The sequence below is a fragment of the Mesoplodon mirus genome (genome assembly GCF_964341445.2).
Source record: "Mesoplodon mirus genome assembly, chromosome: 1".
Taxonomy (NCBI): Eukaryota; Metazoa; Chordata; class Mammalia; order Artiodactyla; family Ziphiidae; genus Mesoplodon; species Mesoplodon mirus.
Window position 1 is genome coordinate 139,804,514 of NC_138976.1, and position 25,833 is coordinate 139,830,346.

The window sequence follows — 25,833 nt, forward strand, 5'->3', positions numbered from 1 at the left end:
AGCTTTATCAATGACATGTCCTTTAAAAATGTTTTAGAGATCCTACCAGTCTTTGAAAACATCCTCGTGCCTTGTTTCAGTTCCAGTTTTATGTATATTTTCTGCCTTGCACCGGATTATTCCTACATCTGATGGATGGCCTTGGGAATCTAATACTGGTATTGATTGTTTTGGCTGATTGTCTCCCCTTGTAGCTGCTTTCTTCATTATTGTGTAAATTTAGATCATGAGCTCATGTTTAGCTAAACAGCTGACCTTGTAAGAGGCTTAGGTGTGAACGCTCGTAAGTTTCAGCAGAAAGTCGGCAAAGATTTATTTGTGTCCCTCCAATGAGTGGCCCACAAGGACCCCGTTTTCTACAAGTGTTGGTCCAATACTCCCTCTAGAGGCAGGGGACTCAGACAGGGCTGCTTTGCGGCCCCCGATCTGGGGCAGGGGCAGTGGGGGGCCTGTGGCCCGGGCAGGAGCCTCTCCGCGTGTGTCCCAGGGACACATCTGCCTGCGAGCCTCGGTCACCTGCCAGAAAGCTACGATGCCCAGACCTATGCTTAGCTGTGCCGCGAGGTGTACTGCGCCGACAGGTTCCACACACACTTCATGTAAGAGGGCGGCCTGAGTGGAAAGGTGAGAGTTTGGGCAGTTGTGCAGACAAAGAAAGCGCCCTTTGGCCTGGGCCTAAATGCTTGTGACACTCCACTGGGCCTGCCGGGCTCTGAGGGCCCTGCCCTGGGCCCCCTGCTCCCCTGCCCTTTGTTCAGTCACAGCAGAGATGGCCACACCCACTCCCTCAGTGAGGGCAGTGTTCCAACCTCCCTCAGCCCTGCCCCCTCTCCGCAGGTTACCATGGACTACAGAGGCTGCATTCTGAGGCAAGGTCTTTCCGAGAATGCCAAGGGCAGACATGATGACCTTAAATGATTTCCTCTTGTGTCAGTTTTGGTAAACTTTAGGAGCTAGGAAATGGTCCAATTGACAGAAATGTTCAAATTTACTGGCATTTCATATATTCTCTGCTCTAACATTGTCCTGACTCTTTCTGTATATTCTTTACTTATGTTTTGGTTTTCCTTAATCAAAGTGTGTCTTTTAAATCTTTTCAAAGAAGATTCTTTGGACTTACTAAATCACCTGGATTTTATACGTTTTCTGTTGTATTAAATTCTGCTCATATCTTTATTTAACTTTTTTCTATGTTCTCAGGGTTTATTGTTTTCATCTTCTGATGTCAATTAAAACACTTGGTTATTCATTTTAATAAATCTTTTTACTTATAAAGATTTGAACTTTTGAAGATTCCAGCTTACTTGTACGTTTCTAAGGGTCAGGTCCTCTCCATTGTTGCTGGCCTAAGGCTTAGTTCACCATATAGCAATGTATATATTGACCTATTTTCCCCTAGACTTTCTGTGATCCCCTACATCTCAGCTTTCTTTGCAGACAAGCCATTTGAAATACCCTTAACTTATTTCACAGCCAGTAACGCTTTGAAATAATGTGTATTTTTTAGAGAAATCTTCTTATATAATTAGGCAGTAAATCTGACCTGCCATAGCTTTCAAAACAGCATAATTTCACACTTCTCAATGATTAAACTGTTGTTATTACACAACCCTTGTGTATTTAGCTTTATCAATGACATGTCCTTTAAAAATGTTTTAGAGATCCTACCAGTCTTTGAAAACATCCTTGTGCCTTGTTTCAGTTCCAGTTTGATGTATATTTTCTGCCTTGCACCCGATTTTTCCTACATCTGATGGATGGCCTTGGGAATCTAATACTGGTATTGATTGTTTTGGCTGATTGTCTCCCCTTGTAGCTGCTTTCTTCATTATTGTGTAAATTTAGATCATGAGCTCATGTTTAGCTAAACAGCTGACCTTGTAAGAGGCTTAGGTGTGAACGCTCGTAAGTTTCAGCAGAAAGTCAGCAAAGATTTCTTTGTGTCCCTCCAATGAGTGGCCCGCAAGGACCCCGTTTTCTACAACTGTTGGTCCAATACTCCCTCTAGAGGCAGGGGACTCAGACAGGGCTGCTTTGCGGCCCCCGATCTGGGGCAGGGGCAGTGGGCGGCCTGTGGCCCGGGCAGGAGCCTCTCCGCGTGTGTCCCAGGGACACATCTGCCTGCGAGCCTCGGTCACCTGGCAGGAAGCTATGATGCCCAGACCTATGCTTAGCTGTGCAGCGAGGTGTACTGCGCAGACAGGTTCCACACACACTTCAAGTAAGAGGGCGGCCTGAGTGGAAAGGTGAGAGTTTGGGCAGCTGTGCAGACAAAGAAAGCGCCCTTTGGCCTGGGCCTAAATGCTTGTGACACTCCACTGCGCCTGCCGGGCTCTGAGGGCCCTGCCCTGGGCCCCCTGCTCCCCTGCCCTTTGTTCAGTCACAGCAGAGATGGACACACCCACTCCCTCAGTGAGGGCAGTGTTCCAACCTCCCTCAGCCCCGCCCCCTCTCCGCAGGTTACCATGGACGACAGAGGCTGCATTCTGAGGCCAGGGCGTTCCGAGAATGCCAAGGGCAGACATGATGACCTTAAATGATTTCCTCTTGTGTCAGTTTTGGTAAACTTTAGGAGCTAGGAAATGGTCCACTTTCCAGAAATGTTCAAATTTACTGGCATTTCATATATTCTCTGCTCTAACATTGTCCTGACTCTTTCTGTATATTCTTTACTTATGTTTTGGTTTTCCTTAATCAAAGTGTGTCTTTTAAATCTTTTCAAAGAAGATTCTTTGGACTTACTAAATCATCTGAATTCTATACGTTTTCTGTTGTATTAACTTCTGCTCATATCTTTATTTAACTTTTTTCTATGTTCTCAGGGTTTATTGTTTTCATCTTCTGATGTCAATTAAAACACTTGGTTATTCATTTTAATAAATCTTTTTACTTATAAAGATTTGAACTTTTGAAGATTCCAGCTTACGTGTACGTTTCTAAGGGTCAGGTCCTCTCCACTGTTGCCGGCCTAAGGCTTAGTTCAGCATATAGCAATGTATATACTGACCTATTTTCCCCTCGACTTTCTGTGATCCACTACATCTCACCTTTCTTTGCAGACAAGCCATTTGAAATACCCTTAACTTATTTCACAGCCAATAAGGCTTTGAATTAATGTTTATTTTTTAGAGAAATCTTCTTATATAATTAGGCAGAAAATCTGACCTGCCATAGTTTTCAAAACAGCATAATTTCACTCTTCTCAATGATTAATCTGTTGTATTACACAACCTTTGTGTATTTAGCTTTATCAATGACATGTCCTTTAAAAATGTTTTAGAGATCCTACCAGTCTTTGAAAACATCCTCGTGCCTTGTTTCAGTTCCAGATTTATGTATATTTTCTGCCTTGCACCCGATTATTCCTACATCTGATGGATGGCCTTGGGAATCTAATACTGGTATTGATTGTTTTGGCTGATTGTCTCCCCTTGTAGCTGCTTTCTTCATTATTGTGTAAATTTAGATCATGAGCTCATGTTTAGCTAAACAGCTGACCTTGTAAGAGGCTTAGGTGTGAACGCTCGTAAGTTTCAGCAGAAAGTCGGCAAAGATTTATTTGTGTCCCTCCAATGAGTGGCCCACAAGGACCCCGTTTTCTACAAGTGTTGGTCCAATACTCCCTCTAGAGGCAGGAGACTCAGACAGGGCTGCTTTGCGGCCCCCGATCTGGGGCAGGGGCAGTGGGGGGCCTGTGGCCCGGGCAGGAGCCTCTCCGCGTGTGTCCCAGGGACACATCTGCCTGCGAGCCTCGGTCACCTGCCAGAAAGCTACGATGCCCAGACCTATGCTTAGCTGTGCCGCGAGGTGTACTGCGCCGATAGGTTCCACACACACTTCATGTAAGAGGGCGGCCTGAGTGGAAAGGTGAGAGTTTGGGCAGTTGTGCAGACAAAGAAAGCGCCCTTTGGCCTGGGCCTAAATGCTTGTGACACTCCACTGGGCCTGCCGGGCTCTGAGGGCCCTGCCCTGGGCCCCCTGCTCCCCTGCCCTTTGTTCAGTCACAGCAGAGATGGCCACACCCACTCCCTCAGTGAGGGCAGTGTTCCAACCTCCCTCAGCCCCGCCCCCTCTCCGCAGGTTACCATGGACTACAGAGGCTGCATTCTGAGGCAAGGGCTTTCCGAGAATGCCAAGGGCAGACATGATGACCTTAAATGATTTCCTCTTGTGTCAGTTTTGGTAAACTTTAGGAGCTAGGAAATGGTCCAATTGACAGAAATGTTCAAATTTACTGGCATTTCATATATTCTCTGCTCTAACATTGTCCTGACTCTTTCTGTATATTCTTTACTTATGTTTTGGTTTTCCTAAATCAAAGTGTGTCTTTTAAATCTTTTCAAAGAAGATTCTTTGGACTTACTAAATCACCTGGATTTTATACGTTTTCTGTTGTATTAAATTCTGCTCATATCTTTATTTAACTTTTTTCTATGTTCTCAGGGTTTATTGTTTTCATCTTCTGATGTCAATTAAAACACTTGGTTATTCATTTTAATAAATCTTTTTACTTATAAAGATTTGAACTTTTGAAGATTCCAGCTTACTTGTACGTTTCTAAGGGTCAGGTCCTCTCCATTGTTGCTGGCCTAAGGCTTAGTTCACCATATAGCAATGTATATATTGACCTATTTTCCCCTAGACTTTCTGTGATCCCCTACATCTCAGCTTTCTTTGCAGACAAGCCATTTGAAATACCCTTAACTTATTTCACAGCCAATAAGGCTTTGAAATAATGTTTATTTTTTAGAGAAATCTTCTTATATAATTAGGCAGAAAATCTGACCTGCCATAGTTTTCAAAACAGCATAATTTCACTCTTCTCAATGATTAATCTGTTGTATTACACAACCTTTGTGTATTTACCTTTATCAATGACATGTCCTTTAAAAATGTTTTAGAGATCCTACCAGTCTTTGAATACATCCTCGTGCCTTGTTTCAGTTCCAGTTTTATGTATATTTTCTGCCTTGCACCCGATTATTCCTACATCTGATGGATGGCCTTGGGAATCTAATTCTGGTATTGATTGTTTTGGCTGATTGTCTCCCCTTGTAGCTGCTTTCTTCATTATTGTGTAAATTTAGATCATGAGCTCATGTTTAGCTAAATAGCTGACCTTGTAAGAGGCTTAGTTGTGAATGCTCGTAAGTTTCAGCAGAAAGTCGGCAAAGATTTATTTGTGTCCCTCCAATGAGTGGCCCGCAAGTACCCCGTTTTCTACAACTGTTGGTCCAATACTCCCTCTAGAGGCAGGGGATTCAGACAGGGCTGCTTTGCGGCCCCCGATCTGGGGCAGGGGCAGTGGGCGGCCTGTGGCCCAGGCAGGAGCCTCTCCGCGTGTCTCCCAGGGACCCATCTGCCTGTGAGCCTCAGTCACCTGGCAGGAGGCCACAATGCCCTGACCTATGGTTAGCTGTGCAGCGAGGTGTACTGCGCGGACAGGTTCCACACACACTTCAAGTAAGAGGGCGGCCTGAGTGGAAAGGTGAGAGTTTGGGCTGCTGTGCAGACAAAGAAAGCGCCCTTTGGCCTGGGCCTAAATGCTTGTGACACTCCACTGGGCCTGCCGGGCTCTGAGGGCCCTGCCCTGGGCCCCCTGCTCCCCTGCCCTTTGTTCAGTCACAGCAGAGATGTCCACACCCACTCCCTCAGTGAGGGCAGTGTTCCAACCTCCCTCAGCCCCGCCCCCTCTCCGCAGGTTACCATGGACTACAGAGGCTGCATTCTGAGGCCAGGGCGTTCTGAGAATGCCAAGGGCAGACATGATGACCTTAAATGATTTCCTCTTGTGTCAGTTTTGGTAAACTTTAGGAGCTAGGAAATGGTCCACTTGACAGAAATGTTCAAATTTACTGGCATTTCATATATTCTCTGCTCTAACATTGTCCTGACTCTTTCTGTATATTCTTTACTTATGTTTTGGTTTTCCTTAATCAAAGTGTGTCTTTTAAATCTTTTCAAAGAAGATTCTTTGGACTTACTAAATCACCTGAATTTTATACGTTTTCTGTTGTATTAAGTTCTGCTCATATCTTTATTTAACTTTTTTCTATGTTCTCAGGGTTTATTGTTTTCATCTTCTGATGTCAATTAAAACACTTGGTTATTCATTTTAATAAATCTTTTTACTTATAAAGATTTGAACTTTTGAAGATTCCAGCTTACTTGTACGTTTCTAAGGGTCAGGTCCTCTCCACTGTTGCCGGCCTAAGGCTTAGTTCACCATATAGCAATGTATATATTGACCTATTTTCCCCTCGACTTTCTGTGATCCACTACATCTCACCTTTCTTTGCAGACAAGCCATTTGAAATACACTTAACTTATTTCACAGCCAATAAGGCTTTGAAATAATGTGTATTTTTTAGAGAAATCTTCTTATATAATTAGGCAGAAAAACTGAAGTACCATAGTTTTCAAAAGAGCATAATTTCACTCTTCTCAATGATTAATCTGTTGTATTACACAACCTTTGTGTATTTAGCTTTATCAATGACATGATCTTTAAAAATGTTTTAGAGATCCTACCAATCTTTGAAAACATCCTCGTGCCTTGTTTCAGTTCCAGTTTTATATATATTTTCTGCCTTGCACCCGATTATTCCTACATCTGATGGATGGCCTTGGGAATCTAATTCTGGTATGGATTGTTTTGGCTGATTGTTTCCCCTTATAGCTGCTTTCTTCATTATTGTGTAAATTTAGATCATGAGCTCATGTTTAGCTAAACAGCTGACCTTGTAAGAGGCTTAGGTTTGAATGCTCGTAAGTTTCAGCAGAAAGTCGGCAAAGATTTATTTGTGTCCCTCCAATGAGTGGCCCGCAATGACCCCGTTTTCTACAAGTGTTGGTCCAATACTCCCTCTAGAGGCAGGGGACTCAGACAGGGCTGCTTTGCGGCCCCCGATCTGGGGCAGGGGAAGTGGGGCGGCCTGTGGCCCGGGCAGGAGCCTCTCCGCGTGTGTCCCAGGGACCCACCTGCCTGCGAGCCTCGGTCACCTGGCAGGAAGCTATGATGCCCAGACCTATGCTTAGCTGTGCAGCGAGGTGTACTGCGCAGACAGGTTCCACACACACTTCAAGTAAGAGGGCGGCCTGAGTGGAAAGGTGAGAGTTTGGGCAGCTGTGCAGACAAAGAAAGCGCCCTTTGGCCTGGGCCTAAATGCTTGTGACACTCCACTGGGCCTGCCGGGCTCTGAGGGCCCTTCCCTGGGCCCCCTGCTCCCCTGCCCTTTTTTCAGTCACAGCAGAGATGGCCACACTCACTCCCTCAGTGAGGGCAGTGTTCCAACCTCCCTCAGACCCGCCCCCTCGCCGCAGTTTACCATGGACTACAGAGGCTGCATTCTGAGGCCAGGGCGTTCCGAGAATGCCAAGGGCAGACATGATGACCTTAAATGATTTCCTCTTGTGTCAGTTTTGGTAAACTTTAGGAGCTAGGAAATGGTCCACTTGACAGAAATGTTCAAATTTACTGGCATTTCATATATTCTCTGCTCTAACATTGTCCTGACTCTTTCTGTATATTCTTTACTTATGTTTTTGTTTTCCTTAATCAAAGTGTGTCTTTTAAATCTTTTCAAAGAAGATTCTTTGGACTTACTAAATCATCTGAATTTTATACGTTTTCTGTTGTATTAACTTCTGCTCATATCTTTATTTAACTTTTTTCTATGTTCTCAGGGTTTATTGTTTTCATCTTCTGATGTCAATTAAAACACTTGGTTATTCATTTTAATAAATCTTTTTACTTATAAAGATTTGAACTTTTGAAGATTCCAGCTTACTTGTACGTTTCTAAGGGTCAGGTCCTCTCCACTGTTGCCGGCCTAAGGCTTAGTTCACCATATAGCAATGTATATACTGACCTATTTTCCCCTCGACTTTCTGTGATCCACTACATCTCACCTTTCTCTGCAGACAAGCCTTTTGAAATACCCTTAACTTATTTCACAGCCAATAAGGCTTTGAAATAATGTTTATTTTTTAGAGAAATCTTCTTATATAATTAGGCAGAAAATCTGACCTGCCATAGTTTTCAAAACAGCATAATTTCACTCTTCTCAATGATTAATCTGTTGTATTACACAACCTTTGTGTATTTAGCTTTATCAATGACATGTCCTTTAAAAATGTTTTAGAGATCCTACCAGTCTTTGAAAACATCCTCGTGCCTTGTTTCAGTTCCAGTTTTATGTATATTTTCTGCCTTGCACCGGATTATTCCTCCATCTGATGGATGGCCTTGGGAATCTAATACTGGTATTGATTGTTTTGGCTGATTGTCTCCCCTTGTAGCTGCTTTCTTCATTATTGTGTAAATTTAGATCATGAGCTCATGTTTAGCTAAAGAGCTGACCTTGTAAGAGGCTTAGGTGTGAACGCTCGTAAGTTTCAGCAGAAAGTCGGCAAAGATTTATTTGTGTCCCTCCAATGAGTGGCCCACAAGGACCCCGTTTTCTACAAGTGTTGGTCCAATACTCCCTCTAGAGGCAGGGGACTCAGACAGGGCTGCTTTGCGGCCCCCGATCTGGGGCAGGGGCAGTGGGCGGCCTGTGGCCCGGGCAGGAGCCTCTCCGCGTGTGTCCCAGGGACACATCTGCCTGCGAGCCTCGGTCACCTGCCAGAAAGCTACGATGCCCAGACCTATGCTTAGCTGTGCCGCGAGGTGTACTGCGACGACAGGTTCCACACACACTTCATGTAAGAGGGCGGCCTGAGTGGAAAGTTGAGAGTTTGGGCAGTTGTGCAGACAAAGAAAGCGCCCTTTGGCCTGGGCCTAAATGCTTGTGACACTCCACTGGGCCTGCCGGGCTCTGAGGGCCCTGCCCTGGGCCCCCTGCTCCCCTGCCCTTTGTTCAGTCACAGCAGAGATGGCCACACCCACTCCCTCAGTGAGGGCAGTGTTCCAACCTCCCTCAGCCCCGCCCCCTCTCCGCAGGTTACCATGGACTACAGAGGCTGCATTCTGAGGCAAGGGCTTTCCGAGAATGCCAAGGGCAGACATGATGACCTTAAATGATTTCCTCTTGTGTCAGTGTTGGTAAACTTTAGGAGCTAGGAAATGGTCCAATTGACAGAAATGTTCAAATTTACTGGCATTTCATATATTCTCTGCTCTAACATTGTCCTGACTCTTTCTGTATATTCTTTACTTATGTTTTGGTTTTCCTTAATCAAAGTGTGTCTTTTAAATCTTTTCAAAGAAGATTCTTTGGACTTACTAAATCACCTGGATTTTATACGTTTTCTGTTGTATTAAATTCTGCTCATATCTTTATTTAACTTTTTTCTATGTTCTCAGGGTTTATTGTTTTCATCTTCTGATGTCAATTAAAACACTTGGTTATTCATTTTAATAAATCTTTTTACTTATAAAGATTTGAACTTTTGAAGATTCCAGCTTACTTGTACGTTTCTAAGGGTCAGGTCCTCTCCATTGTTGCCGGCCTAAGGCTTAGTTCACCATATAGCAATGTATATATTGACCTATTTTCCCCTAGACTTTCTGTGATCCCCTACATCTCAGCTTTCTTTGCAGACAAGCCATTTGAAATACCCTTAACTTATTTCACAGCCAGTAAGGCTTTGAAATAATGTGTATTTTTTAGAGAAATCTTCTTATATAATTAGGCAGTAAATCTGACCTGCCATAGTTTTCAAAACAGCATAATTTCACACTTCTCAATGATTAAACTGTTGTATTACACAACCCTTGTGTATTTAGCTTTATCAATGACATGTCCTTTAAAAATGTTTTAGAGATCCTACCAGTCTTTGAAAACATCCTTGTGCCTTGTTTCAGTTCCAGTTTGATGTATATTTTCTGCCTTGCACCCGATTATTCCTACATCTGATGGATGGCCTTGGGAATCTAATACTGGTATTGATTGTTTTGGCTGATTGTCTCCCCTTGTAGCTGCTTTCTTCATTATTGTGTAAATTTAGATCATGAGCTCATGTTTAGCTAAACAGCTGACCTTGTAAGAGGCTTAGGTGTGAACGCTCGTAAGTTTCAGCAGAAAGTCGGCAAAGATTTCTTTGTGTCCCTCCAATGAGTGGCCCGCAAGTACCCCGTTTTCTACAACTGTTGGTCCAATACTCCCTCTAGAGGCAGAGGACTCAGACAGGGCTGCTTTGCGGCCCCCGATCTGGGGCAGGGGAAGTGGGCGGCCTGTGGCCCGGGCAGGAGCCTCTCCGCGTGTGTCCCAGGGACTCATCTGCCTGCGAGCCTCGGTCACCTGGCAGGAAGCTATGATGCCCAGACCTATGCTTAGCTGTGCAGCGAGGTGTACTGCGCAGACAGGTTCCACACACACTTCAAGTAAGAGGGCGGCCTGAGTGGAAAGGTGAGAGTTTGGGCAGCTGTGCAGACAAAGAAAGCGCCCTTTGGCCTGGGCCTAAATGCTTGTGACACTCCACTGGGCCTGCCGGGCTCTGAGGGCCCTTCCCTGGGCCCCCTGCTCCCCTGCCCTTTGTTCAGTCACAGCAGAGATGGCCACACCCACTCCCTCAGTGAGGGCAGTGTTCCAAACTCCCTCAGCCCCGCCCCCTCTCCGCAGGTTACCATGGACGACAGAGGCTGCATTCTGAGGCCAGGGCGTTCCGAGAATGCCAAGGGCAGACATGATGACCTTAAATGATTTCCTCTTGTGTCAGTTTTGGTAAACTTTAGGAGCTAGGAAATGGTCCACTTTCCAGAAATGTTCAAATTTACTGGCATTTCATATATTCTCTGCTCTAACATTGTCCTGACTCTTTCTGTATATTCTTTACTTATGTTTTTGTTTTCCTTAATCAAAGTGTGTCTTTTAAATCTTTTCAAAAGATTCTTTGGACTTACTAAATCATCTGAATTCTATACGTTTTCTGTTGTATTAACTTCTGCTCATATCTTTATTTAACTTTTTTCTATGTTCTCAGGGTTTATTGTTTTCATCTTCTGATGTCAATTAAAACACTTGGTTATTCATTTTAATAAATCTTTTTACTTATAAAGATTTGAACTTTTGAAGATTCCAGCTTACTTGTATGTTTCTAAGGGTCAGGTCCTCTCCATTGTTGCCGGCCTAATGCTTAGTTCACCATATAGCAATGTATATATTGACCTATTTTCCCCTAGACTTTCTGTGATCCCCTACATCTCACCTTTCTTTGCAGACAAGCCATTTGAAATACACTTAACTTATTTCACAGCCAATAAGGCTTTGAAATAATGTGTATTTTTTAGAGACATCTTCTTATATAATTAGGCAGAAAATCTGACCTGCCATAGTTTTCAAAACAGCATAATTTCACACTTCTCAATGATTAAACTGTTGTATTACACAACCTTTGTGTATTTAGCTTTATCAATGGCATGTCCTTTAAAAATGTTTTAGAGATCCTACCAGTCTTTGAAAACATCCTTGTGCCTTGTTTCAGTTCCAGTTTTATGTATATTTTCTGCCTTGCACCTGATTATTCCTACATCTGATGGATGGCCATGGGAATCTAATACTGGTATTGATTGTTTTGGCTGATTGTCTCCCCTTGTAGCTGCTTTCTTCATTATTGTGTAAATTTAGATCATGAGCTCATGTTTAGTTAAACAGCTGACCTTGTAAGAGGCTTAGGTGTGAACGCTCGTAACTTTCAGCAGAAAGTCGGCAAAGATTTATTTGTGTCCCTCCAATGAGTGGCCCGCAAGGACCCCGTTTTCTACAAGTGTTGGTCCAATACTCCCTCTAGAGGCAGGGGACTCAGACAGGGCAGCTTTGCGGCCCCCGATCTGGAGCAGGGGAAGTGGGCGGCCTGTGGCCCGGGCAGGAGCCTCTCCGCGTGTGTCCCAGGGACTCATCTGCCTGCGAGCCTCGGTCACCTGGCAGGAAGCTATGATGCCCAGACCTATGCTTAGCTGTGCAGCGAGGTGTACTGCGCAGACAGGTTCCACACACACTTCAAGTAAGAGGGCGGCCTGAGTGGAAAGGTGAGAGTTTGGGCAGCTGTGCAGACAAAGAAAGCGCCCTTTGGCCTGGGCCTAAATGCTTGTGACACTCCACTGGGCCTGCCGGGCTCTGAGGGCCCTGCCCTCGGCCCCCTGCTCCCCTGCCCTTTGTTCAGTCACAGCAGAGATGGCCACACCCACTCCCTCAGTGAGGGCAGTGTTCCAACCTCCCTCAGCCCCGCCCCCTCTCCGCAGTTTACCATGGACGACAGAGGATGCATTCTGAGGCCAGGGCGTTCCGAGAATGCCAAGGGCAGACATGATGACCTTAAATGATTTCCTCTTGTGTCAGTTTTGGTAAACTTTAGGAGCTAGGAAATGGTCCACTTGACAGAAATGTTCAAATTTACTGGCATTTCATATATTCTCTGCTCTAACATTGTCCTGACTCTTTCTGTATATTCTTTACTTATGTTTTGGTTTTCCTTAATCAAAGTGTGTCTTTTAAATCTTTTCAAAGAAGATTCTTTGGACTTACTAAATCATCTGAATTTTATACGTTTTCTGTTGTATTAAGTTCTGCTCATATCTTTATTTAACTTTTTTCTATGTTCTCAGGGTTTATTGTTTTCATCTTCTGATGTCAATTAAAACACTTGGTTATTCATTTTAATAAATCTTTTTACTTATAAAGATTTGAACTTTTGAAGATTCCAGCTTACTTGTACGTTTCTAAGGGTCAGGTCCTCTCCACTGTTGCCGGCCTAAGGCTTAGTTCACCATATAGCAATGTATATATTGACCTATTTTCCCCTAGACTTTCTGTGATCCCCTACATCTCACCTTTCTTTGCAGACAAGCCATATGAAATACACTTAACTTATTTCACAGCCAATAAGGCTTTGAAATAATGTGTATTTTTTAGAGAAATCTTCTTATATAATTAGGCAGAAAAACTGAAGTGCCATAGTTTTCAAAACAGCATAATTTCACTCTTCTCAATGATTAATCTGTTGTATTACACAACCTTTGTGTATTTAGCTTTATCAATGACATGATCTTTAAAAATGTTTTAGAGATCCTACCAATCTTTGAAAACATCCTCGTGCCTTGTTTCAGTTCCAGTTTTATATATATTTTCTGCCTTGCACCCGATTATTCCTACATCTGATGGATGGCCTTGGGAATCTAATTCTGGTATGGATTGTTTTGGCTGATTGTTTCCCCTTATAGCTGCTTTCTTCATTATTGTGTAAATTTAGATCATGAGCTCATGTTTAGCTAAACAGCTGACCTTGTAAGAGGCTTAGGTGTGAATGCTCGTAAGTTTCAGCAGAAAGTCGGCAAAGATTTATTTGTGTCCCTCCAATGAGTGGCCCGCAATGACCCCATTTTCTACAAGTGTTGGTCCAATACTCCCTCTAGAGGCAGGGGACTCAGACAGGGCTGCTTTGCGGCCCCCGATCTGGGGCAGGGGAAGTGGGCGGCCTGTGGCCCGGGCAGGAGCCTCTCCGCGTGTGTCCCAAGGACCCACCTGCCTGCGAGCCTCGGTCACCTGGCAGGAAGCTATGATGCCCAGACCTATGCTTAGCTGTGCAGCGAGGTGTACTGCGCAGACAGGTTCCACACACACTTCAAGTAAGAGGGCGGCCTGAGTGGAAAGGTGAGAGTTTGGGCAGCTGTGCAGACAAAGAAAGCGCCCTTTGTCCTGGGCCTAAATGCTTGTGACACTCCACTGGGCCTGCCGGGCTCTGAGGGCCCTGCCCTGGGCCCCCTGCTCCCCTGCCCTTTGTTCATTCACAGCAGAGATGGCCACACCCACTCCCTCAGTGAGGGCAGTGTTCCAACCTCCCTCAGCCCCGCCCCCTCTCCGCAGGTTACCATGGACTACAGAGGCTGCATTCTGAGGCAAGGGCTTTCCGAGAATGCCAAGGGCAGACATGATGACCTTAAATGATTTCCTCTTGTGTCAGTTTTGGTAAACTTTAGGAGCTAGGAAATGGTCCAATTGACAGAAATGTTCAAATTTACTGGCATTTCATATATTCTCTGCTCTAACATTGTCCTGACTCTTTCTGTATATTCTTTACTTATGTTTTGGTTTTCCTTAATCAAAGTGTGTCTTTTAAATCTTTTCAAAGAAGATTCTTTGGACTTACTAAATCACCTGGATTTTATACGTTTTCTGTTGTATTAAATTCTGCTCATATCTTTATTTAACTTTTTTCTATGTTCTCAGGGTTTATTGTTTTCATCTTCTGATGTCAATTAAAACACTTGGTTATTCATTTTAATAAATCTTTTTACTTATAAAGATTTGAACTTTTGAAGATTCCAGCTTACTTGTACGTTTCTAAGGGTCAGGTCCTCTCCATTGTTGCCGGCCTAAGGCTTAGTTCACCATATAGCAATGTATATATTGACCTATTTTCCCCTAGACTTTCTGTGATCCCCTACATCTCAGCTTTCTTTGCAGACAAGCCATTTGAAATACCCTTAACTTATTTCACAGCCAGTAAGGCTTTGAAATAATGTGTATTTTTTAGAGAAATATTCTTATATAATTAGGCAGTAAATCTGACCTGCCATAGTTTTCAAAACAGCATAATTTCACACTTCTCAATGATTAAACTGTTCTATTACACAACCCTTGTGTATTTAGCTTTATCAATGACATGTCCTTTAAAAATGTTTTAGAGATCCTACCAGTCTTAGAAAACATCCTTGTGCCTTGATTCAGTTCCAGTTTGATGTATATTTTCTGCCTTGCACCCGATTATTCCTACATGTGATGGATGGCCTTGGGAATCTAATACTGGTATTGATGGTTTTGGCTGATTGTCTCCCCTTGTAGCTGCTTTCTTCATTATTGTGTAAATTTAGATCATGAGCTCATGTTTAGCTAAACAGCTGACCTTGTAAGAGGCTTAGGTGTGAACGCTCGTAAGTTTCAGCAGAAAGTCGGCAAAGATTTCTTTGTGTCCCTCCAATGAGTGGCCCGCAAGGACCCCGTTTTCTACAAGTGTTGGTCCAATACTCCCTCTAGAGGCAGGGTACTCAGACAGGGCTGCTTTGCGGCCCCCGATCTGGGGCAGGGGAAGTGGGCGGCCTGTGGCCCGGGCAGGAGCCTCTCCGCGTGTGTCCCAGGGACCCATCTGCCTGCGAGCCTCGGTCACCTGGCAGGAAGCTATGATGCCCAGACCTATGCTTAGCTGTGCAGCGAGGTGTACTGCGCAGACAGGTTCCACACACACTTCAAGTAAGAGGGCGGCCTGAGTGGAAAGGTGAGAGTTTGGGCAGTTGTGCAGACAAAGAAAGCGCCCTTTGGCCTGGGCCTAAATGCTTGTGACACTCCACTGGGCCTGCCGGGCTCTGAGGGCCCTTCCCTGGGCCCCCTGCTCCCCTGCCCTTTGTTCAGTCACAGCAGAGATGGCCACACCCACTCCCTCAGTGAGGGCAGTGTTCCAACCTCCCTCAGCCCCGCCCCCTCTCCGCAGGTTACCACGGACGACAGAGGCTGCATTCTGAGGCCAGGGCGTTCCGAGAATGCCAAGGGCAGACATGATGACCTTAAATGATTTCCTCTTGTGTCAGTTTTGGTAAACTTTAGGAGGTAGGAAATGGTCCACTTGACAGAAATGTTCAAATTTACTGGCATTTCATATATTCTCTGCTCTAACATTGTCCTGACTCTTTCTGTATATTCTTTACTTATGTTTTTGTTTTCCTTAATCAAAGTGTGTCTTTTAAATCTTTTCAAAGAAGATTCTTTGGACTTACTAAATCACCTGAATTTTATACGTTTTCTGTTGTATTAAGTTCTGCTCATATCTTTATTTAACTTTTTTCTATGTTCTCAGGGTTTATTGTTTTCATCTTCTGATGTCAATTAAAACACTTGGTTATTCATTTTAATAAATCTTTTTACTTATAAATATTTGAACTTTTGAAGATTCCAGCTTACTTGTACGTTTCTAAGTGTCAGGTTCTCTCCACTGTTGCCGGCCTAAGGCTTAGTTCACCATATACCAATGTATATATTGACCTATTTTCCCCTCGACTTTCTGTGATCCACTACATCTCACCTTTCTTTGCAGACAAGCCATTTGAAATACCCTTAACTTATTTCACAACCAATAAGGCTTTGAAATAAGGTTTATTTTTTAGAGAAATCTTCTTATATAATTAGGCAGAAAATCTGACCTGCCATAGTTTTCAAAACAGCATAATTTCACTCTTCTCAATGATTAATCTGTTGTATTACACAACCTTTGTGTATTTAGCTTTATCAATGACATGTCCTTTAAAAATGTTTGAGAGATCCTACCAGTCTTTGAAAACATCCTCGTGCCTTGTTTCAGTTCCAGGTTTATGTATATTTTCTGCCTTGCACCCGATTATTCCTACATCTGATGGATGGCCTTGGGAATCTAATTCTGGTATTGATTGTTTTGGCTGATTGTCTCCCCTTGTAGCTGCTTTCTTCATTATTGTGTATATTTAGATCATGAGCTCATGTTTAGCTAAACAGCTGACCTTGTAAGAGGCTTAGTTGTGAATGCTCGTAAGTTTCAGCAGAAAGTCGGCAAAGATTTAATTGTGTCCCTCCAATGAGTGGCCCTCAAGGACCCCGTTTTCTACAAGTGTTGGTCCAATACTCCCTCTAGAGGCAGGGGACTCAGACAGGGCTGCTTTGCGGCCCCCGATCTGGGGCAGGGGCAGTGGGCGCCCTGTGGCCCGGGCAGGAGCCTCTCCGCGTGTGTCCCAGGGACCCATCTGCCTGTGAGCCTCGGTCACCTGGCAGGAAGCTACGATGCCCAGACATATGCCTAGCTGTGCAGCGAGGTGTACTGCGCGGACAGGTTCCACACACACTTCAAGTAAGTGGGCGGCCTGAGTGGAAAGGTGAGAGTTTGGGCAGCTGTGCAGACAAAGAAAGCGCCCTTTGGCCTGGGCCTAAATGCTTGTGACACTCCACTGGGCCTGCCGGGCTCTGAGGGCCCTGCCCTGGGCCCCCTGCTCCCCTGCCCTTTGTTCAGTCACAGCAGAGATGGCCACACCCACTCCCTCAGTGAGGGCAGTGTTCCAACCTCCCTCAGCCCCGCCCCCTCTCCGCAGGTTACCATGGACTACAGAGGCTGCATTCTGAGGCCAGGGCGTTCCGAGAATGCCAAGGGCAGACATGATGACCTTAAATGATTTCCTCTTGTGTCAGTTTTGGTAAACTTTAGGAGCTAGGAAATGGTCCACTTGACAGAAATGTTCAAATTTACTGGCATTTCATATATTCTCTGCTCTAACATTGTCCTGACTCTTTCTGTATATTCTTTACTTATGTTTTTGTTTTCCTTAATCAAAGTGTGTCTTTTAAATCTTTTCAAAGAAGATTCTTTGGACTTACTAAATCACCTGAATTTTATACGTTTTCTGTTGTATTAAGTTCTGCTCATATCTTTATTTAACTTTTTTCTATGTTCTCAGGGTTGATTGTTTTCATCTTCTGATTTCAATTAAAACACTCGGTTATTCATTTTAATAAATCTTTTTACTTATAAAGATTTGAACTTTTGAAGATTCCAGCTTACTTGTACGTTTCTAAGGGTCAGGTTCTCTCCACTGTTGCCGGCCTAAGGCTTAGTTCACCATATAGCAATGTATATATGGACCTATTTTCCCCTCGACTTTCTGTGATCCACTACATCTCACCTTTCTTTGCAGACAAGCCATTTGAAATACCCTTAACTTATTTCACAACCAATAAGGCTTTGAAATAATGTTTATTTTTTAGAGAAATCTTTTTATATAATTAGGCAGAAAATCTGACCTGCCATAGTTTTCAAAACAGCATAATTTCACTCTTCTCAATGATTAATCTGTTGTATTACACAACCTTTGTGTATTTAGCTTTATCAATGACATGTCCTTTAAAAATGTTTGAGAGATCCTACCAGTCTTTGAAAACATCCTCGTGCCTTGTTTCAGTTCCAGTTTTATGTATATTTTCTGCCTTGCACCCGATTATTCCTACATCTGATGGATGGCCTTGGGAATCTAATTCTGGTATTGATTGTTTTGGCTGATTGTCTCCCCTTGTAGCTGCTTTCTTCATTATTGTGTATATTTAGATCATGAGCTCATGTTTAGCTAAACAGCTGACCTTGTAAGAGGCTTAGGTGTGAACGCTCGTAAGTTTCAGCAGAAAGTCGGCAAAGATTTAATTGTGTCCCTTCAATGAGTGGCCCTCAAGGACCCCGTTTTCTACAAGTGTTGGTCCAATACTCCCTCTAGAGGCAGGGGACACAGACAGGGCTGCTTTTCGCCCCCGATCTGGGGCAGGGGCAGTGGGCGGCCTGTGGCCCGGGCAGGATCTTCTCTGCGTGTGTCCCAGGGACCCATCTGCCTGTGAGCCTCGGTCACCTGGCAGGAAGCTACGATGCCCAGACCTATGCTTAGCTGTGCAGAGAGGTGTACTGTGCGGACAGGTTCCACACACTCTTCAAGTAAGTGGGTGGCCTGAGTGGAAAGGTGAGAGTTTGGGCAGCTGTGCAGACAAAGAAAGTGCCCTTTGGCCTGGGCCTAAATGCTTGTGACACTCCACTGGGCCTGCCGCGCTCTGAGGGCCCTGCCCTGGGCCCCCTGCTCCCCTGCCCTTTGTTCAGTCACAGCAGAGATGGCCACACCCACTCCCTCAGTGAGGGCAGTGTTCCAACCTCCCTCAGCCCCGCCCCCTCTCCGCAGGTTACCAAGGACTACAGAGGCTGCATTCTGAGGCCAGGGCGTTCCGAGAATGCCAAGGGCAGACATGATGACCTTAAATGATTTCCTCTTGTGTCAGTTTTGGTAAACTTTAGGAGCTAGGAAATGGTCCACTTGACAGAAATATTCAAATTTACTGGCATTTCATATATTCTCTGCTCTAACATTGTCCTGACTCTTTCTGTATATTCTTTACTTATGTTTTTGTTTTCCTTAATCAAAGTGTGTCTTTTAAATCTTTTCAAAGAAGATTCTTTGGACTTACTAAATCACCTGAATTTTATACGTTTTCTGTTGTATTAAGTTCTGCTCCTATCTTTATTTAACTTTTTTCTATGTTCTCAGGGTTTATTGTTTTCATCTTCTGATGTCAATTAAAACACTTGGTTATTCATTTTAATAAATTTTTTACTTACAAAGATTTGAACTTTTGAAGATTCCAGCTTACTTGTACGTTTCTAAGGGTCAGGTCCTCTCCATTGTTGCCGGCCTAAGGCTTAGTTCACCATATAGCAATGTATATATTGACCTATTTTCCGCTCGACTTTCTGTGATCCCCTACATCTAACCTTTCTTTGCAGACAAGCCATTTGAAACACCCTTAACTTATTTCACACCCAATATGTCTTTGAAATAATGTGTATTTTTTAGAGAAATCTTCTTATATAATTAGGCAGAAAATCTGACCTGCCATAGTTTTCAAAACAGCATAATTTCACTCTTCTCAATGATTAATCTGTTGTATTACACAACCTTTGTGTATTTAGGTTTATCAATGACATGATCTTTAAAAATGTTTTAGAGATCCTACCAGTCTTTGAAAACATCCTCGTGCCTTGTTTCAGTTCCAGTTTTGTGTATATTTTCTGCCTTGCACCCGATTATTCCTACATCTGATGGATGGCCTTGGGAATCTAATTCTGGTATTGATTGTTTTGGCTGATTGTCTCCCCTTGTAGCTGCTTTCTTCATTATTGTGTATATTTAGATCATGAGCTCATGTTTAGCTAAACAGCTGACCTTGTAAGAGGCTTAGGTGTGAACGCTTGTAAGTTTCAGCAGAAAGACGGCAAAGATTTAATTGTGTCCCTCCAATGAGTGGCCCTCAAGGACCCCGTTTTCTACAAGTGTTGGTCCAATACTCCCTCTAGAGGCAGGGGACTCAGACAGGGCTGCTTTGCGGCCCCCGATCTGGGGCAGGGGCAGTGGGCGGCATGTGGCCCGGGCAGGAGCCTCTCCGCGTGTGTCCCAGGGACCCATCTGCCTGTGAGCCTCGGTCACCTGGCAGGAAGCTACGATGCCCAGACCTATGCCTAGCTGTGCAGCGAGGTGTACTGCGCGGACAGGTTCCACACACACTTCAAGTAAGTGGGCGGCCTGAGTGGAAAGGTGAGAGTTTGGGCAGCTGTGCAGACAAAGAAAGCGCCCTTTGGCCTGGGCCTAAATGCTTGTGACACTCCACTGGGCCTGCCGGGCTCTGAGGGCCCTGCCCTGGGCCCCCTGCTCCCCTGCCCTTTGTTCAGTCACAGCAGAGATGGCCACACCCACTCCCTCAGTGAGGGCAGTGTTCCAAACTCCCTCAGCCCCGCCCCCTCTCTGCAATTACTATGGACTACAGAGGCTTCATTCTGAGGCCAGGGCGTTCCGAGAATGCCAAGGGCAGACATGATGACCTTAAATGATTTCCTCTTGTGTCAGTTTTGGTAAACTTTAGGAGCTAGGAAATGGTCCACTTGACAGAAATGTTCAAATTTACTGGCATTTCATATATTCTCTGCTCTAACATTGTCCTGATTCTTTCTGTATATTCTTTACTTATGTTTTTGTTTTCCTTAATCAAAGTGTGTCTTTTAAATCTTTTCAAAGAAGATTCTTTGGACTTACTAAATCACCTGAATTTTATACGTTTTCTGTTGTATTAAGTTCTGCTCATATCTTTATTTAACTTTTTTCTATGTTCTCAGGGTTGATTGTTTTCATCTTCTGATGTCAATTAAAACACTCGGTTATTCATTTTAAAAAATCTTTTTACTTATAAAGATTAGAACTTTTGAAGATTCCAGCTTACTTGTACGTTTCTAAGGGTCAGGTTCTCTCCACTGTTGCCGACCTAAGGCTTAGTTCACCATATAGCAATGTATATATTGACCTATTTTCCCCTCGACTTTCTGTGATCCACTACATCTCACCTTTCTTTGCAGACAAGCCATTTGAAATACCCTTAACTTATTTCACAGCCAATAAGGCTTTGAAATAATGTTTATTTTTTAGAGAAATCTTCTTATATAATTAGGCAGAAAATCTGACCTGCCATAGTTTTCAAAACAGCATAATTTCACTCTTCTCAATGATTAATCTGTTGTATTACACAACCTTTGTGTATTTAGCTTTATCAATGACATGTCCTTTAAAAATGTTTTAGAGATCCTACCAGTCTTTGAAAACATCCTCGTGCCTTGTTTCAGTTCCAGTTTTATGTATATTTTCTGCCTTGCACCCGATTATTCCTACATCTGATGGATGGCCTTGGGAATCTAATTCTGGTATTGATTGTTTTGGCTGATTGTCTCCCCTTGTAGCTGCTTTCTTCATTATTGTGTATATTTAGATCATGAGCTCATGTTTAGCTAAACAGCTGACCTTGTAAGAGGCTTAGGTGTGAACGCTCGTAAGTTTCAGCAGAAAGTCGGCAAAGATTTAATTGTGTCCCTCCAATGAGTGGCCCTCAAGGACCCCGTTTTCTACAAGTGTTGGTCCAATACTCCCTCTAGAGGCAGGGGACTCAGACAGGGCTGCTTTGCGGCCCCTGATCTGGGGCAGGGGCAGTGGGCGGCCTGTGGCCCGGGCAGGAGCCTCTCCACGTGTGTCCCAGGGACCCATCTGCCTGTGAGCCTCGGTCACCTGGCAGGAAGCTACGATGCCCAGACCTATGCCTAGCTGTTCAGCGAGGTGTACTGCGCGGACAGGTTCTACACACACTTCAAGTAAGTGGGCGGCCTGAGAGGAAAGGTGAGAGTTTGGGCAGCTGTGCAGACAAAGAAAGTGCCCTTTGGCCTGGGCCTAAATGCTTGTGACACTCCACTGGGCCTGCCGGGCTCTGAGGGCCCTGCCCTGGGCCCCCTGCTCCCCTGCCCTTTGTTCAGTCACAGCAGAGATGGCCACACCCACTCCCTCAGTGAGGGCAGTGTTCCAACCTCCCTCAGCCCCGCCCCCTCTCTGCAGGTTACCATGGACTACAGAGGCTTCATTCTGAGGCCAGGGCGTTCCGAGAATGCCAAGGGCAGACATGATGACCTTAAATGATTTCCTCTTGTTTCAGTTTTGGTAAACTTTAGGAGCTAGGAAATGGTCCACTTGACAGAAATGTTCAAATTTACTGGCATTTCATATATTCTCTGCTCTAACATTGTCCTGACTCTTTCTGTATATTCTTTACTTATGTTTTTGTTTTCCTTAATCAAAGTGTGTCTTTTAAATCTTTTCAGATAAGATTCTTTGGACTTACTAAATCACCTGAATTTTATACGTTTTCTGTTGTATTAAGTTCTGCTCCTATCTTTATTTAACTTTTTTCTATGTTCTCAGGGTTTATTGTTTTCATCTTCTGATGTCAATTAAAACACTTGGTTATTCATTTTAATAAATCTTTTTACTTATAAAGATTAGAACTTTTGAAGATTCCAGCTTACTTGTACGTTTCTAAGGGTCAGGTTCTCTCCACTGTTGCCGGCCTAAGGCTTAGTTCACCATATAGCAATGTATATATTGACCTATTTTCCCCTCGACTTTCTGTGATCCACTACATCTCACCTTTCTTTGCAGACAAGCCATTTGAAATACCCTTAACTTATTTCACAGCCAATAAGGCTTTGAAATAATGTTTATTTTTTAGAGAAATCTTCTTATATAATTAGGCAGAAAATCTGACCTGCCATAGTTTTCAAAACAGCATAATTTCACTCTTCTCAATGATTAATCTGTTGTATTACACAACCTTTGTGTATTTAGCTTTATCAATGACATGTCCTTTAGAAATGTTTGAGAGATCCTACCAGTCTTTGAAAACATCCTCGTGCCTTGTTTCAGTTCCAGTTTTATGTATATTTTCTGCCTTGCACCCGATTATTCCTACATCTGATGGATGGCCTTGGGAATCTAATTCTGGTATTGATTGTTTTGGCTGATTGTCTCCCCTTGTAGCTGCTTTCTTCATTATTGTGTAAATTTAGATCATGAGCTCATGTTTAGCTAAACAGCTGACCTTGTAAGAGGCTTAGGTGTGAACGCTCGTAAGTTTCAGAAGAAAGACGGCAAAGATTTATTTGTGTCCCTCCAATGAGTGGCCCTCAAGGACCCCGTTTTCTACAAGTGTTGGTCCAATACTCCCTCTAGAGGCAGGGGACTCAGACAGGGCTGCTTTGCGACCCCCGATCTGGGGTAGGGGCAGTGGGCGGCCTGTGACCCGGGCAGGAGCCTCTCCGTGTGTGTCCCTCGGACCCATCTGCCTGCGAACTTCGGTCACCTGGCAGGAAGCCACGATGCCCAGACCTATGCTTATCTGTGCAGCGCGGTGTACTGCGCGGACATGTTCCACACACACTTCAAGTAAGAGGGTGGCCTGAGTGGTAAGGTGAGAGTTTGGGCATCTGTGCAGACAAAGAAGGCGCTCTTTGGCCTGGGCCTAAAATCTTGTGACAGTCCACTGGGCCTGCCGGGCTCTGAGGGCCCTGCCCTGGGCCACCTGCTCCCCTGCCCTTTGTTCAGTCACAGCAGAGATGACCACACCCACTCCCTCAGTGAGGGCAGTGTTCCAACCTCCCTCAGCCCCGCCCCCTCTCCGCAGGTTACCATGGACTACAGAGGCTGCATTCTGAGGCCAGGGCGTTCCGAGAATGCCAAGGGCAGACATGATGAACTTAAATGATTTCCTCTTGTGTCAGTTTTGGTAAACTTTAGGAGCTAGGAAATGGTCCACTTGACAGAAATGTTCAAATTTACTGGCATTTCATATATTCTCTGCTCTAACATTGTCCTGACTCTTTCTGTATATTCTTTACTTATGTTTTTGTTTTCCTTAATCAAAGTGTGTCTTTTAAATCTTTTCAAAGAAGATTCTTTGGACTTACTAAATCACCTGAATTTTATACGTTTTCTGTTGTATTAAGTTCTGCTCATATCTTTATTTATCTTTTTTCTATGTTCTCAGGGTTTATTGTTTTCATCTTCTGATGTCAATTAAAACACTTGGTTATTCATTTTAATAAATCTTTTTACTTATAAAGATTTGAACTTTTGAAGATTCCAGCTTACTTGTACATGTCTTAGGGTCAGGTCCTCTCCATTGTTGCTGGCCTAAGGCTTAGTTCACCATACAGCAATGTATATATTGACCTATTTTCCCCTCGACTTTCTGTGATTCCCTACATCTCACCTTTCTTTGCAGACAAGCCATTTGAAATACCCTTAACTTATTTCACAGCCAAGAAGTCTTTGAAATAATGTGTATTTTTTAGAGAAATCTTCTTATATAATTAGGCAGAAAATCTGACCTGCCATAGTTTTCAAAACAGCATAATTTCACTCTTCTCAATGATTAATCTGTTGTATTACACAACCTTGGAGTATTTAGCTTTATCAATGACATGTCCTTGAAAAATGTTTTAGAGATCCTACCAGTCTTTGAAAACATCCTTGTGCCTTGTTTCAGTTCCAGTTTTATGTATATTTTCTGTCTTGCACCCGATTATTCCTACATCTGATGGATGGCCTTGGGAATCTAATTCTGGTATTGATGGTTTTGGCTGATTGTCTCCCCGTGTAGCTGCTTTCTTCATTATTGTGTAAATTTAGATCATGAGCTCATGTTTAGCTAAACAGCTGACCTTGTAAGAGGCTTAGGTGTGAACGCTCGTAAGTTTCAGCAGAGAGTCGGCAAAGATTTATTTGTGTCCCTCCAATGAGTGGCCCGCAAGGACCCCGTTTTCTACAAGTGTTGGTCCAATACTCCTTCTAGAGGCAGGGGACTCAGACAGGGCTGCTTTGCGGCCCCCGATCTGGGGCAGGGGCAGTGGGCGGCCTGTGACCCGGGCAGGAGCCTCTCCGCGTGTGTCCCTCGGACCCCTCTGCCTGCGAACTTCGGTCACCTGGCAGGAAGCCACGATGCCCAGACCTATGCTTATCTGTGCAGCGCGGTGTACTGCGCGGACACGTTCCACACACACTTCAAGTAAGAGGGCGGCCTGAGTGGAAAGGTGAGAGTTTGGGCATCTGTGCAGACAAAGAAGGCGCTCTTTGGCCTGGGCCTAAAATCTTGTGACAGTCCACTGGGCCTGCCGGGCTCTGAGGGCCCTGCCCTGGGCCACCTGCTCCCCTGCCATTTGTTCAGTCACAGCAGAAATGGCTACACCCACTCCCTCAGTGAGGGCAGTGTTCCAACCTCCCTCAGCCCCGCCCCCTCTCCGCAGTTTACCATGGACTACAGAGGCTGCATTCTGAGGCCAGGGCGTTCCGAGAATGCCAAGGGCAGACATGATGACCTTAAATGATTTCCTCTTGTGTCAGTGTTGGTAAACTTTAGGAGCTAGGAAATGGTCCACTTGACAGAAATGTTCAAATTTACTGGCATTTCATATATTCTCTGCTCTAACATTGTCCTGACTCTTTCTGTATATTCTTTACTTATGTTTTGGTTTTCCTTAATCAAACTGTGTCTTTTAAATCTTTTCAAAGAAGATTCTTTGGACTTACTAAATCACCGGAATTTTATACGTTTTCTGTTGTATTAAGTTCTGCTCATATCTTTATTTATCTTTTTTCTATGTTCTCAGGGTTTATTGTTTTCATCTTCTGATGTCAATTAAAACACTTGGTTATTCATTTTAATAAATCTTTTTACTTATAAAGATTTGAACTTTTGAAGATTCCAGCTTACTTGTACGTGTCTAAGGGTCAGGTCCTCTCCATTGTTGCTGGCCTAAGGCTTAGTTCACCATACAGCAATGTATATATTGACCTATTTTCCCCTCGACTTTCTGTGATTCCCTACATCTCACCTTTCTTTGCAGACAAGCCATTTGAAATACCCTTAACTTATTTCACAGCCAAGAAGTCTTTGAAATAATGTGTATTTTTTAGAGAAATCTTCTTAT